General features: G+C 41.3%; 1 protein-coding gene across 6 annotated transcripts in view; it reads right to left on the bottom strand.

Annotated features, from left to right (window-relative positions):
* UST (uronyl 2-sulfotransferase) overlaps positions 1-16665 on the bottom strand; it is a 331541-nt gene that overhangs the window by 228388 nt on the left and 86488 nt on the right. The gene's annotated exons all lie outside the window — the stretch shown is intronic.

Here is a 16665-nt window from a genome sequence, read left to right as displayed (position 1 = left end):
ATAATGAGAGTGATAAATTTGAAATGTTTCTCTTTGTAAGTTTTCCATGACTTCCAAATTTAATACCTTCCCTCATATTTGTATCTTGTTTTTCTAATAATTTTACACTAAAAGGACAATATAATGAATGCGTTCATCAAGCCTCATATAGATAACCCCCATCCTCACCAGTTGACTTCAATGTGCCATAAAAACATCATCATTTGCAAAGTATTTCATGACCGGAAAAGTTCTGATGCACTGCTCTACTTAACAAACATACAGAACATCAATCAAATAGACTGCTGTCTTTAAAAAAGGGCTTCAGTCCAACCAAACTGCCATAGTTCTAAGTCTGGAATTTCTCTTTGGCACACACACACACGCGTGCGCACACACACACATCATATGATTTCAGAACAGGAAAATCACCATGGATAGATAGTCCAACCCCTCAACCTACAGAGGAAACAGCTGAATCAAAAAGGTCAAATAATTAGGCCAAGACCCAAGGCTGATTAGTAGCGAAGGTTAAGAATAGACCCAGGTCACTAGTGCTCACTCCACAACATAACAATCTTACCACACGCCATGTGTTCACCCCAAATGGTATTTTCGGGCTTGATCACCTTGCCTACTCTCCAAACATAAGCTGGACTGACTTTGTGATTTTCTTAGGTCATCAAATTACTTCTCCAGGAGGAAAGATATCTCCTGATTGAGAGAATTAACAAAATAGATGCCTCAAACACAGAAGATCATTGCCAAAAGAATGGCTGCAGGGAGTTCACAGCCTCTCGAGGCTCATACGCTAATTTAGATGTTCGAGTCTCAGCATGTTTTGTTGAAAAGAATACTTGTGAATCAACTTCCATAAATGAATCAGAGGCATATGAAATGGCACCCTGTGTAGAAACGTACATGAAATAGCTGAGAAAGTGCAAGGGAAAAGGGACAGTGGAAGGTGGGTGTGACAGGGAGGAATCAGAGGCAGGACACTCCCAACTTGACCTATCAGCTATTTATCGAGTGCCCACCTTACACCAGGCACTGTGCTGGGCCCCAGGGATACAGACGTGAGTGAAAAGATAGGATCCCTGTCACACTTTGTCAGTTTGGGCTGCTATAACAAATTACCACAGGCTGGGTGTCTTAAACAATGCACACTGATTTCTCACAGTTCTGGAGGCTGGAAGTCTGAGATCAGGGTGCCTGCAAGGTTGGGTGCTGGTGAGGGCCTTCCTCCCGCCTTGCAGATGGCTGTGGTCTTGCTGATCCTCACACGGTGCAAAGAGAGCTCTGGTCTCTTTGTCTTCTTATCAGGACACTGATCTCATCAGGGGGCCCTACCCTCATGACCTCATCTAAACCTGATTACCTCCCAAAGGCCCCACCTCCAAGTACCAGCCCATTAGGAGTGAGGGTTTCAACAAAGGAATAAAGTCCCTAACCTAAAGGATGAGAAGCAGTAAAGAACAAACAAAGAGCATTCCGGGCAGATGGGAGGCAGCCTGTGTAGATGGCCCAACTCAGTGAAGAACCAAGAAAAGGCTGTACTAGATACACTTCGGCAGTGAAGTCAGGCACAGCTCCATGTAGGGGGATTCTCCCCAGCTATGTCTCAACGAAAAGAGGGACAGGTGCCCTGAGACAGAGTCCTGGTGCCTGCACTGGGGGTGTGATACTCAGAGGTGGGATGGCATCAGCATATCCCTACATGATGGCAAGTCCAAATTAAAGATGTCCTCATGACCTTGAAATCAAGATCAGAAGATGAAGTCTCATTTAAGAGGCAAAGGGAAGTTTGTGCAAAGATGCCAAGGGCTTTGGGGCACATCTGCTAGGAGCTGATGTGTGCCTGGCGCTCTAAGATTCCCATGCATCCTCCCAACAGTCCCCACCTCCAACCCCATCAACCATGGGAGATCAGCAGGGCAGAGAGAGGAGCCCCCTTTACCAGGAAGGAAACTGAGCCCAAGATCACATGGCTGGGAGGTGTCAGAGCTGGACTAGGACGTCGTCGGAACCCCAGTCTGCACTGTCTCAGGGCTCTGTGCACCATGGCAGACTGGAGGGGTTCCTGCGTCCACATCATGTGAGCCTGGAGCCAGAATCCAGATGGAAGAAGTCCATGAGGACAAAAGAGGGAAACACTGTGGGAAAGTCACCAGCGGGCGCTGGTGGGAAAACACCTCTTGCTGGGTTATGGATCGGCACTTGCTTGAAGGTTGGTGTCAAAGCATACATATTTGTAAATGGATAACAAAGCTTTTGTGTTTCTAGCTGTGTCCCCGCCCCCCACCCACTCAATGGGTGTCTGGGCCATAGCCCGAGGCCACTGGTAAATGAGCCTCTGTGTCTTCTATATTGTAAATGAAACAGTCGTATGTTTGACAGAAAAATTACTTGTCACTTGCCAATTCCCTTCATGCTTTAGGGAAATGAGTATGAAGGAACATTCTATGGGGTGTTTCAGCTAAACTGCACTGAAATGATATGCATGTGAAAAAGAGATTTGAAGAGTTGCTCCTAAATACTGATGTGATTTAGAAAGTGTGTGGATGAAATGAGTCTGATGGCAAAGTTGGTCCGACACAGATGTGCTGGTGCACACAGAACTATCCCATCTGGGATTATACTTTCATATACGCTTTCAAGTAACACAAGGAAGAGATCACAGTTTCTTCTTTATTAGGTCTTCGAATGTCAAAGAGGATTTTTAATAGAGCAGCAGAAATTACCGGTATCATTCAGAGCAGTAATCCTCACAAAATTAACTAGCAATCTAACATATGAGCCTGGCGGTATTTATTAAAAAAGAGTGAGTACCAATAAATTCATCATCTCTTTTTCTGTCATTTCTCTAGTTCTATTTTGTATCAGATTTAATAGGATTTTGGTGAGATTTTGTGGTTCATAGAACTATAATATTGGAAGATAAAAGAGGCTTTTTACAGCTCCATATGTTATTCCATTGGCACAGATACACACACACACACACACACACACACACACGCACACACAAAAAGGCCAAACAAATAGGTGCTTAAAAATCAGAAAATCCTTGCCAAAGATGAGCTGAATGTACAGGGAGAAGAATGCAGGGGAAAGAATGTGGGCTTTGCAACAAAACAGTCCAAAGAAGCAATCCACTAATCGGATATGACCTTGAGCAAGGTCTTAAAGTTTCTAAGTGTTAGTTTCCCCATAGGTAAACCGGGAAGAATAAAACTTACCTCACAGAACTGGTGGGGGGAGGATTAGAATTAGCCTTTATAAACTGCCTGGCATGAATACAATAAAGTGTAGCTCTTATGATTATATTTAAAATGAGCCAATTTAAAGACATGGTGCATTAAATAAAACCTCTTCCAAGTGATCACATACATAAACATCAGTCCTGGGCACTGAAATACGCATCCCTCATTATGCACTAGAATGGCCTGTCACTGTCTTCCTCCACACTTTTCAGGATTTATGATGGGAGGTTATACCCGGGCATGAATGAAATGTAATTTTTAAAATCCTGGCAGGATTTGGGTATTCTTATGCTTTTATTATTATTTTGAAAGATAAAGTGTACTGGAGGTCATAAATACTCTTCAGCACATAATAGATCGGTTTCTTCTCTAGCAAAGTCTTAATTCTGTCTTTCAAGAAAATGAGTTGGGCGGTGGTGCTTTCCTACACCCAGGAACAGGAGTCCTTCCTAAAAGCCTGGCTGCCTTGAATTCATCATAGATCTGGAAAAATAATGTCTTTCAAAGTCTCAGTGAGTCACTCACTTTCCTGAACCACGAAAAGGTTGGGTCGGAGGGCAAAGGCAGATAGTCCTGTAGCAAAGGCCAGAGCAAGCTCTCCTGGAAGAAAACCAGAGTTCGTTTTGCATTAAAACAAACAGATGGTTTTTCCTGGTTTTCATACTCATGGATTCCAAATATATCCGAGCCTCTTAACGTCAACTTGCTTGTTGGAAAATTGCTTCTTAATAAAAAAAAGTTTTCTCCAACAACAGAAAACATCAATCAAATGGATCTATGCCTACCCAAAATAATTTAACTGTCATGGTGTACCAAGAGAGCATTAGCTCACCGAAGACAGAGCTTTCAGTCTAAAGAGTTGTCTGAAGTGGAATGGGGGCTCAGAGCAGCTGAGTAGGGGCAGCGAAGAAGGTGCTGATCACCCCTGATCAGCCCTGGTCTGAGACTTTAAGGATATGCCTTTGCTGAATGGAAGGAGGTACCTAGTGACCTCCTGACCTTTCTTCCAGTTCTCAGATTTCCTGAAGACCTCTTATGACACAAGCAAATGAAACTGCTCATCTCTTAAAAAATCCCTAACTTATCAAGCAGATTTCAATCATAGGAGTAAGTGTGAATAATATAAATAGGGATATTGGTGACATCACAAAGACATTTTAACATGGGCATGGCTCTTATTAACACAGAATTTGACAAATGAAATGGCTTTAATATATATATTAATATTTTTATATTTATATAAAAATATTTTTATATAAAAATATAATAAATAAAATACATGTATGTATTTTATGTATACATGTATGTATATGTATGTATATATATATATATACATATGTATATATATATAAAACTTCAACACTACCTTAAAAAAAGGTAGACTGGGGAAGGGAAAGTCGGTTAATGCAAAATGAGTTTGTCTTTCAGGAGCAATTTCATGCCAGGCAAATGGCATACGTGTCATAGGTTTCTCTATTGTGAATGCATGGCAATCATGTCCTGATGTAGCCCAGTGAAGTGGTAGGAAATGGGGTTCCAGGAAGATGAGAGAGTCTAATTTCAGGACACAAGGATTGAAGTTAGAATTGAGTACAGGAGAATCGAAGGATCCTTGTTAAGGATTTTGTAGATAAGGTTTTACAAGAGAAGCCGCAGACCAGGCGACAAGAAGAATAAGACAAGGCTATGGTTAATCCAGAAGACTTCAGACTCAAGCAAAGCCACTACAAACCTAAACAAAACCAATAACCAAGCCATGCTCTATGAGGGCCATAAAAAGATAAATCATAGGAGAGTATGTGAATGCTTTTATATGTAACCAATAATTGAAGAAACCACTCAGCAATGGAGAAAATCTATTTCGTGATGGTGCAAAGGGGCACTGGAGCAAAAATAACTTGTAAGGATTATAAAAATAATAATGTAGGGTTATAAATAATATGAGAAATTGAATATGCTAATGGAATCGTGCTGATGAAAGCTGGAAACAGAGAATTAGGTTAGACTAGCTAATAGAAATATGAAGCAGTGGAAATGGATTTTTAGGTAGGGAGCTTTTTGATCCTTGCCTGAGGCACAGGGAAACAGGGACAGGAACGAATATTTACGTGCCGATCATGACTCCTGCATTAGGCAAATCATTACATGTAACTCTCTAATTCAGTGTTCAAGTAGATACTGTTTTCTCATCTTGTAGATGAGGAAATGACCCCAAGAGAGGTCAAAAATCCTTCCCACAAAGGAACATCTAGTCGACGGCAGGGCTGGTATGTTTCCAGAGCCCACTGCAGGCTTCCCCTTTCTACTCCAACCTGCCACACATGACTGGTTCTTCTGCCTGTGTCATAGCAATAATTTAATAAAATCAGGGATTTTAAAAAGTCTTTCAAATTAGTGGAAAAATAAGATTTGGGGGCCTATCATAGGTTTCTAAAATTATGTTATTTTACTTTTCATTGATCACAGGAAATAACCCTTGTTGTCATGGGACAAAGTAGGGAAGAATTTTAAAATTCCATTTGTATATATCACACATAGATTCTAAAGTTCTAAAGTCATATAAATAATGTCATGGAAAGCTGTGCATATAACAGATATTTGTCTAGGGGAGAGATGCGTCTTGATGGAAAACACTCATTCTCTTTCTAGGTAAGTTCCATGCATATCCCTAAGAACATTTAAGCTCAAGTTTCCAAAAGATGGTTTTTAATCTAAAAACCTCAAGTGTTTTATCACCACCTTCCACCAATCCAAAGTTTAGCCACTCAAGCCCTATCTTACTTCTTTCCCTAAGTCTATTTTTGAAAACCCTAGGCCATGCTCATTTATCCCTTCTCTGAATTTCCACTATGAGAGAAGGATATATATATAATTTTTATTAATTTTTTTTCAACACTGAGTGAAAGGTCTACACCGGTCCTGGATAGGAAATCGAATTTGACTGCTGCATGTCCCATTTCCCTTTGGCATAGACCCAACTAGTCTAACTACCAAGTGTTCTCTCTCTTTACATCCTCTATACTAAAAATAAGAAGTAAATGACTTTCCCCCCAAAACCAAGCAATTTAAGAAAATAACCAACTACTTCCTCCACTGTACCTCTAATCACAGAAGTAGGGACCATACTGAAAATTCAGTGCTCAATTCGTTTCTATGGGGAGTTCTTCCAAAGCTTTAAATATCACGACCCATGCCCCAAAATGCACTCGAGAGACAATTTCAAAAGTGGGTCCTGCTGTGACCTGACTCCAGGAATCATTCTGAGTATCTATTCTAATCACGAATGTTAGCAAAAAAAATCACTTAAATACCAGCAGAGAGAGCTGTATTTTGGGTCAAATTCCTCCAAGAGCAGTCATCCTTCAATGTGCCACCCCAAACAAACAGAGTCACCCAAGTACCCTATGTACCACCTATACTTTATCAAAACATCCAAATGGTGTTCACAAGTAGAGGCCAAATTAATGTTTAAAGTTTAAAGCCAACATGATGTTCACAATTGTGACCTAACATACCTCTAGATCTAAATAAATATTGCCAAGTACAAAGTAGCATTTTTTATTTAGTTTATCTAGATTTTAAATCTTTTATGAATAAAACGACAATATACATCATGCGAACCAAATTTATAAATATTTTGCTTAGCACTCACAGAGAAAATACCCATTAGCCTTTTGGAACACTCTTGGTTTTGCACGTTGAAGCACTGTGTGCTGAGGGAAAAACAAGAGGAACCAGAGGAAAGATTAATGACCTGTTTCACTGCCCAGGAAACTGGACTCTAGAACATCTTATTCTGTCCAGTTATGATTCTTTCCTTTGCTATGAATATTGATTACGACATTTTCAGAAAAAGCTGAGGATTAGTACTAATTCATATAGCAATACCTAACCCTCCTACCCAATTCTTGCAGAGGGCTTTCACAACCTCAGAAGTCAGTGAGTGAATTTGCTTTACACAGTATCATTCCACAACATTGCTGCAAGTAAACACCACTCTTTACAATCAATATGTACTTGGATTTTTCCATTTTTACCTGGGTTCTGGATTTTCATCTGGTGAGTATCCTTGTCCATGGACAGGAGATACTCAAGCACTAGCCACCCAGGCCTGGGTCAGACAGAAAAAAGAAACAAAAGGTGGAGAAGGCTTGCTGTGCTTCTTCCTCTTAAAGCATCTAGGAAATTTGTGAGGGGTAAGAACTCCTCCATGACACCTGGAATCTGGGTTCTGGCTTCACCATTAACAAGCTGTATAATACTGGTCACGGAGCCTCACTTCCTTCGTATGCAAAGTTGGGGTTAAGATGAAAATTGCAAGTATCACTATAAAATGTTATCTCTGGGGATCAAAAAAGGAGGAAAGGGAGAAAGTCAGGGATTTGACCACAGTCATGATTTTAGATCCCAATTCTCAATCAGCTATGGTATGAAGGCCAACCTGAAATGTAACTTAGGGCAAGTTTATACTCGTCATTCTTCTAGTCAGTTCAAAGGCAGTGCTCCTGACAGAGCTGAGTGAGTAGCTTGTGTATAAATACTTGATTTACCTAGATAATCCCTGATGTTTCACCAGAGGTTACATGGGGGAGCCCACCCCCCAAGTCTCGTCCCATGTCTCGACAAGGTGCTAGCTAAGCCTTGGCCATTCACATCACTAAAGGAAAAGCCACTGTTACGGATATTTACGGAAATAGCAGCCCTGTGAGTCCCTCCCAGGGGTAGCTGCTTCCTAGGGATGCAACTTAGTTCATATATACCTTGATTATAATGCACAACGTTACGCTCACGGCTTGGTTCTGGCTTTGTTTATTTGTTTAGCATGAATCATTTCTGTGAATGTTTATCAGGTTTCCCTTACATAATGATCATCAAAAGATATTTTTCAAGGTTGTACATCATTTTGCTAGGTAGTAGAAAGCTGGAGTTTCCCCCTAAATACAAAGGGGGAAACGTTTCACCCGCCGAACGATGTTTTTGCCAGGTCCGAATGCTGCCCTGGGGGCTGCCCGTTCCGGGCTGTGCGCATGCGCCATCGCACAACGGCCCCGCACCTGCGGTGGGACCTGTGGGCTCAGCTCCGGGGCATACGCCCCGCCCAGAATCATCTGTGTCTCCGAGAATCATCTTCTCATGAAGTAATACGATCATTAGTGAACAGCACTCAGGTGAAAAACACAGATTTCTCTACCTGTGCGTATGTAACAGATGAAACTGGACTCCGCCAACACTGCTTTCAGACTCAAGTTCCCACCTGCCTCGGAGTCCTCTTCACTCTGGATGGAAACTCCCACTTAATTGTCCTAGGTACCGGGCTCTGAGGCTCCAAAATGATCCTCACCACGTGAGCAGAGACCTTTTCAGAAGGGGGCCCGTTCCTGCTCTCCTGCCTGTCCCCACGGGCCTTCCTTCCCTACCTGACCTCCCCAAGAAGTGGTATGTCTTGAGTTAGGATGCTCTTGTGCTGCTTTGTGGGGGGCATGAACTCCTCCCCGGAGAAGGGCTGTGGGCTCTGGGACTCACAGCCGACTGCCGGAGCTCTGTGCACGAGGAGAACGAATGAATAAATCCTACCGACCATAAGGCCGGTAGGCTGTAAAAGGACACCTCCAAGCACTCTGTGCCGAAACCTGGCAAGGCCACACATGGAGAATTATCCCTGGAATGACTGATGCCAACCACAAGGCCAAAATATTTCAACAGTGGAGGCTACTAAAATATTTTCTCACCTTTAATGTCTGCCCTCTTCATCAAGTGTTACCCATTACACTGTGATCTACATACCCAAATATTAACTTCAATTAATCGGGAATATAGGACCTCTCATCTCCCACTGGTCTCGCTCCTTCTCCTCCCTAATACTTCCATTCTAGTGCCCCACGCATCTAAAATTTTATGACCCTGACTTCTCCCAAAGCACGGTGGTATTAAAATGAAGATTTGGTCCTCAATGGATAACCCCTCCCTGAAATGAAACACAAGGACAAAACCAGAATCATAACTAAATGCTAGACAGCACACCACAGTGTGAAGAGCACAGGTAACCATGAAGAAAAGCACATTTAGATAAAGTTTAGTTCTCAGTTCTGCAAAGGGAGAAGAGAAAGAGTAGGCCAAGATCTTCTGAAGAAAACAGATCAGTCTTTCTGTCAGTGTACAGTTTGTTGTCCTGAAATAGATCAGGCAAATTCCTCCCCGGCCACACGTTCACAATCACGGCCACGGTGATTGCAGCGGCCAAACCCATCCCTTGATTCCGAGACCCCACAGAACGGGCTCAGTAGGAAGGTCTCCTGGAACACCTCAGGGAGGGGTGCCAGGCTCCAGGCCGGGAGGTGGCAGAGGGAATGCTCTTGGAATGCTCACTGCAATGTTTCCAAGTCGTATTTCTATAATTCAGTCAAAGCAATCTCATTCCAAAGACTACAGGTTTGCTTTTGTCTTTTTGTTTGTGTTTGACCATTTACCTGCTGTGAGCTACCAGTATGATACTTGTTTGGGAATAAAGACGTCTGGTAACACGATGCAAAAGTTGCACATTTTTGTCCTTATGTATCTAGTGGAATGGAAATCTCAAATGTCACATCAAGGTTCTAGGTATGCAGCGGGATGGGAGGTGGCCCTGGGAGCCGGAAGTGTTGGCTGGTATGCAGCAGAGAGGTGTCCTCATTCATTCGAGAGATGTTTGCTAAAATCGTGTGGCAGGCTCTGTCCTAGGTGACGGGCTGCTGATCCTCACAGACCACCCGCCTGGTGAAGGATGGACACGGGGTTGCCGGCAATTATAACCAGATATGAAAGTGGAAGGATGGAGAAGCACAGAGGAGGAACAGTCAACTCAGGCTTGGGAAGTCAGTCAGGCAAGGCTTCTCAGGGAAAAGTGTTACTTGTGCAACAATGAGAAAGATGAGTAGGAATTAGAAGATAAACAGGAGCTTGGTGAGAGAGGAGCACGTCCTAGGCGAAGGGAAGAAAGTTCACTGGGCAGCTCCCTACCTCACATGCCCTGGCAGCAATTTCTGATGCTTCCAGGGCTCTGAATATTATGATATTTCCTCATACAAATGGATGAAGAAAAAAATGAACTTGGTTTACATAGTGATAGACAGTGATATCTATCTCAGTAGAATCCCTGGGTTGAAAAATCCATAAGGTTGAGAACAGGGGCCTCAGTGTAACACAAACAAGACTGGGCTCTTTTCCGGTACTGTCAGAGTTCAAACAAAGATTTAGATCCTGGACAGGCACTATAGGCCTCGGCAGCAGGAGGGTAAACAAGAGATTATCATTTAACTGAACGCAACATGTGTTTTTAATGGATTCAGTATAATTTATCTATTCACACGGACTGTCGCTTTTTCCCAAAGGAAAAATCAGTGGTCTTTGGCCACATTTGTTTCTAAACATTTTAAACACAGTGGTCCTGACTCTGCTCTGCTTTAGGTCCTGTCTTAATTACAACCCTGGCATTTATCACAGATTTGTAACATGAGTCCAGTTAAAAATGTCCTTTCTGGAGAGAGATGAAAGAATCTGGTCGCTGGTTTTCTTGATTCCTTTGCTGCTAATTAAATCAGTCCCAGCCATCATCCTATGCTTCCTCGAGTCTTGTATGACAAGAGTAAAAAGCCATTGTTCAAAACCTTTCCCAGCCTCATGCAGAGTGTACCTCTCTCTCGAGGCCTTATCAGGTCCAGCTCCAAGATCAACATCACATGGTGAACACCAACCACTTCTGTCCCTTCACTTGCTAGCCCCTAAGCAACCAGCCAGCGAGCCAGAATGTTCCTCTTGGCTTTCATTCATGGCCACCACACGCTGCCTCATCCCGTGCACATGAAGTTTTCAAAGAGTCAGGAAAATCTGCACAAGCCCAGATGTTCTGATAATTCTATTCCTGTTGTCTCCCCAACCCCAAGAAAACCTAGTCACAACAACGTTCTTATTTCTATTGACTAAAATGATGACTTGGATCAACATTTACCGACCATGCAAGAACTCCACACAACCCGTTGGGTGGAAGTTTACCAACAGCCTTCTTAGAATGGTTAAATTCACACACAGTTATTTGTGTCATTATGCAGGAATATATGCATGAAGATTTGTATGAAAGGGTATTCAAAATGTCAATATTCATTCTTAGTAAATAAGGCCATATCTGTGACTGACTGGATTTTAGGGGATTTCTACCTTTTTTCTTTATAATGTTCCGTGAGGCTTGAATTGTTTCTATAATGGGAATGTTTTATTGTCAGTAAAAACCATAGATATATATGTACATAGAAAAACTATAAATATGTAGTTTTATATAAATATGTATTACATATTAATAAAAAACCATAAATATGTATATATGTATAAATATTTACATATTTACTTTGTATATATAACAATAACTTATTTATTTGTTTGTTTATTTATAGTTTGGGTTTCTGTGTGTGTGTGTGTGTGTGTGTGTGTGTGTGTGGTACGTAAAACAAACCAGGGTAATCTGAAGGTGTAGCTGGCTAGACTGTCCCCGGACCACATTTCAGGGACAAATGGTGCTCAAGTTCCATGACAATAACCATTCCTTGCTCAAGATGTCCAGGAGGAGTTGGCCCAGCTTCAGGATGGTCCACGAGGGCAGACTGAGCCCTCCTATGCTCTCACTGTTCTTACCCCATCAAGCCCTCCAAACAAGGGTAGAGGTCCTGAGCTATCTTCTTCACCAGGATAAGTTCTGGAATGGCCCGATGCCATATTGATATGGTGGGCTTCAAAGCCTAGGGGTCCTTGGACTCTGCTTTACTTCCAGCCCAAGAATGTCCCAATGCCATGCAAGCTGCCCACAGAGCATCCATGGATGGATTCAGTGGGAAGTCTTTGTTGGCTCTGACTGTGGCTCTGCTGAAGACCTCTTCAGAGTGGGACACCAGGAACTGTGGTGGGGGCCAGGTATTGGTTTAGAGTCCACGACACCAGTGAGGCCATGACTACTCTTCAGGAACAATTCATCTCTTCTTACTGCTTTCCCTTTCCTGGCTCCTCTGCACTCCCACTGTCAACCTGGAGACTACACTTCCAGATGCCAACTGAGACTTTTCACAGAGCTCCAAGCATTACAGCAACTTTGGAGGTTGTTTTTTAATCCACCGGGGAAGCATTGTATGTTGCCCTTCAGAATCATAATTAGGCCATCACCGTTGGGTGTTTGTTTTCCTTAAAACAGTGAAGTGTGGGCTTTCTTAGATTGGTTGTCCTAACCCAGAAGCTTGTGCCAGGCTGGAGCGAGTGTGTTTTTTTGGTTTATTTGTTTTCCTTAAGCTGGAATGCACTGGCTTATCTTGGACTCTTTTGTTGATCCTGCTTTTTTGAGTGTTGGTAAGGCTGGCTATGGTTTATGCATGAAAAGAAAGCAAATTCCTCAAGACTGGGGGAGAGTGGGACAATTAAGAGCAGAGACTCTGGCCCAGGCTGCTGGTGTTCAAATGCTGGCTCCACTATGGAATGGCTGTGAGGCCCCAGGCAAGTTGCTCAACTTCCCTGTGCCTCTCTTGCCTCATCAATACAATAGGAAAAATCATAGTATTTATCAAAGAATCAAAGAATTTGATTTATCAAAGAATTTATCAAAGCATACTTTTCAAAAAGTTAAAACACTGTTCTCATGTAAATATAAAGTGAGCATGAATCAAATACTTACTTCAGTCATTAACAAGGGAACCAATGGAGGCACCTGGGTGGCTCAGTCGTTAAGCGTCTGCCTTTGGCTCAGGTCATAATCCCAGGGTCCTGGGATCTAGCCCGGCATCGGGCTCCCTGCTCGGCGGGAAGCCTGCTTCTCCCTCTCCCACTCCCCCTGCTTGTGTTCCCTCTCTCGCTGTCTCTCTTTCTCTCTCTCTGTCAAATAAATAAATAAAATCTTTAAAAAAAAAACAAGGGAACCAATGGGTTGAGAACACCGATTCAGAGAATATGTGGGCTAGTGTATATATATTTCCAAGTTCTGGAATTGTTTAAAAGGTGGTTATGAAGACTAAATTAGTACATATATTTATGTGTATACATATGAATAATATGTGCATATAATAAAATATGTATATATTTAGTATTATATACAGTGCTGGGTAGAACAGTACCTAGCACATAATAAGCGCTATATAACTTTCAGTATTATTATTTTGTAACTAAAATAAATTGTTCTCTCACTGTGCATCCATCAAAAAAGGCATTTTTTTTTGCTTTGAATGTAAATTACCTAGAATGAATTTGAAATGTGGCAAAAGAAGTTTCCAAATGTCTATTAATACTGTCTTTCTTTTTTAACTAGAAGAGATATACTATTTTCCATTTCTTTGAAATGATTAATTCATATACTCGAGGAAAGTAGGTTATACAGCTTATTCAGGAGATGAATTTTGAAACTTTTTTTTTTTTCAAGTGCAGCTATATGTGGCCTTTAGCTTCGCAAAGCTTTCTACACTATTAAAGGATTATAATAATAATGTTACCCAAAAGTCTGGAAGTGAGCCTTTGTGTTTGGTTTAAATTTGGAAAAACACTTAGGGTACTCAAAATCCTTAATTATCAAGGATAGACAGAATTTTTTTTTTTTTTTTTTTGCATACGGTCAAGGTCAGACAAGGCTCTGTTGTCTTCCTGCACCAACCAAACTCTCCAAAGCTAAGGGTTAAAGTTTGAACATCTTCCAGGTATCTTCTAACAAGTAAAATATTTTGTTTGTGCTGGTTTTTATACATGTGGCTTACTTTTTAAATTAAAAATACCCTCCCCAAAAGTATAGACAACTTAGTTTCATATGACCCTCAGGTTTTTTTCTATGTTTTGTCTGGATTAATGGTTCTATTCCAGATAAGCAAACTTGTTGCCAAAAAGCTTGGCTTCCCACCCTTGTGTTACAGGGGTCACTCTGCCCATCTCTCTACTTCTTTAATCCGTGGCATATTTCAGAACAGAGCTCTGTCCAGTAGCAGATCATAGAAAAGACTCAATTCATCTACACTGAATGAACCCACTGAGAAGTATTTATCCAGAAATCACTTCATGCTTTCCTATCAATCTTCTGTACAAGTGGACATTAACTGCAGATAATTGATCCAGAACAGTGTCTCTCTGTGTTGGGGTAAAATTAGAGCCTCTGAAACGATTCATTAGAACTGTAAAAAATTTAATGCTCTCTTTGGGTCAAAACAACTACTTTCCTCATAATATCTGTATTTTCCACTTTGAAAAAGATGTAAACTGGCCATCTGTGGCAGATAGACACTAATATGACCTCCCAATATCCTCACCTCTTGGTATTTATGTCCTCGCGTAATCTTCTCTCCTTGAATGTGGGCAGTATCTGTGACTTGTTTCTAACCAATCAAATATTGCAAAGGTTACAGTTTGTCACTTCCGTGATTAAGTTACATAAAACTGTAACATCCACCTTGTTATGCTCTTTTGCCAGCTTTGACGAAGCAAGCAGCAACGTCTACACATTGATTCCACACACTGGTATTTACCCAAGAGAAATGAAAACGTATGTTCTCAAAAAGACTTGTGTATGAGAATGTTCACAGTAGCCTTATTCACAATCACCCCAAACTGGAAAGAACAGATGCCCATCAACAGGAGAATGGATAAACAAATTGTGGTATATTCATAAAATGGAATACTACTCAGCAATAACAATGAATTATTAGGGAAGCCGGCACAGCAAGGAACTATGAGTGGTCTGTGGCCAACAACTAGCAAGAACCTGAGGCCCTCAGTCCAACAGCCCACGTGTATCTGAATCCAGCTAACAACTTGGTGAGCTTGGAAGTGAATCCTTCCCCAGGCAAGGCCTGAAATGAGCCCATAGCCCAGCCAACACCTGATTGCGGTCTTGTGAAGTAGAAGACCCAGTTAAGTCACGGCCAGACTCCTGATCCACAAAAACTGAGCAATAATAAATATGTGTTGTTTTAAGCGACTACTGCATTTTATTATGCAGCAATAGCTAATCAAAACACTATCCTAAAAGACAGGTCAGAGGTCGACGCTTATGCTTTCAGTGATGTCCAAGCAGACTTCCCAAGTCAGATGGGCCCACTGCTGAAGAACAGCCTCCCAGCAAATAGTGGGCCACCTCACTCAGGAGAGCCAATGACTGGCTAGTCACTCACTAGGGATCACCGATCTGCCACTTTGCTTTTGAAAGACTGCTACCCTCTGAAGATATTAGTCCAAAGGCCTTTCAGTTAAAACAATCAGCATGCTACGTGGCATAAGGATAGATTTCTAGATATTCATTGCTGGAAGGGATCCGGACAGCCATTTTTGCAATCCTTATAATTAGTTTCACATGCATCAAATTTCTGCCAGACACTGAGTTAAGCATTGTGGATAGAGAGATGAATGACACCTACTTCCTGATCTCAAGAGGCTCCCAGCTAAGTAAGGAAGAGGGCATTTTAAAAGGTAACATAAAATTTTAAAATGACTGACAGTATCAAATGTTAGAGAAGATATGGAGACCCTAGAACTCTCCTATGTTGCTTATGAGACTATAAAATGGTACAGCCACTTTGGAAAATGGGCAGTTCCTTATAAAGTAAAACATGTTTCTATTCTATAACCCAATGATTCCACACATAGGTATTTACCCAAGAGAAATGAAAACATATGTTCTCAAAAAGACTTGTGTTTGAGAATGTTCACAGTAGCCTTATTCACAATTGCCCCAAACTGGAAAGAACACAGATGCCCATCAACAGGAGAATGGATAAACAAATTGTGGTATATTCATAAAATGGAATACTACTCAACAGAAACAATGAATTAACCATCCATATGGTGGCTATCAGTACATACAACAACATTAGTGAACCTCAAAAATATTATGTTGAGTGAACAAGTGACAGACAAAAAAATATTCTGTAGTTCAATTCCTGTAAGTTCAAGAACAGGCAGCCTTCATCTTGGGTGGCTGGAAATGACAGAGAAGGGGCATGAAGGAACTTTCTGGGCAGTGGAAATATTACATATCTTGACTGGGTAGACAGTTATACAGATGTATGCACTTTATCAAAACTCATCAAACTACACACTTAAGGTATTGTACACTTCACAGTATATAAACTTTGCTCAATTAAAAATAAAAGAATATATTGAAAGCACAGGCTTTAGGAATCAATCAGATCTGGATTCCTCCTGCATTTCTGAAATTCATTAACTGTGACTGAGAGCAAGTTATTTAATTCCTCTGAAACTCGGTTTCCTTACCTGTAATATAGGGTAACGATGACGAAGGTTTGTGTCTCCCAGGGTTGTTTTGAGAATGAAAAAGAGATAATATTTGTAGTGTATTTAGCCTAATGACTAGCACAGTGCACAATAAATGAAAGTTATCAATCTTACTTTTAAAAAAACCACATGACTAACATAATAAAATAAA

This window comes from Leptonychotes weddellii, chromosome 8 (assembly GCF_054177405.1).
Source record: "Leptonychotes weddellii isolate Sample4059 chromosome 8, ASM5417740v2, whole genome shotgun sequence".
NCBI lineage: Eukaryota > Metazoa > Chordata > Mammalia > Carnivora > Phocidae > Leptonychotes > Leptonychotes weddellii.
The sequence above is the reverse complement of the archived record's forward strand: the minus strand, read 5'-3'. Positions and strand labels throughout refer to the sequence as shown.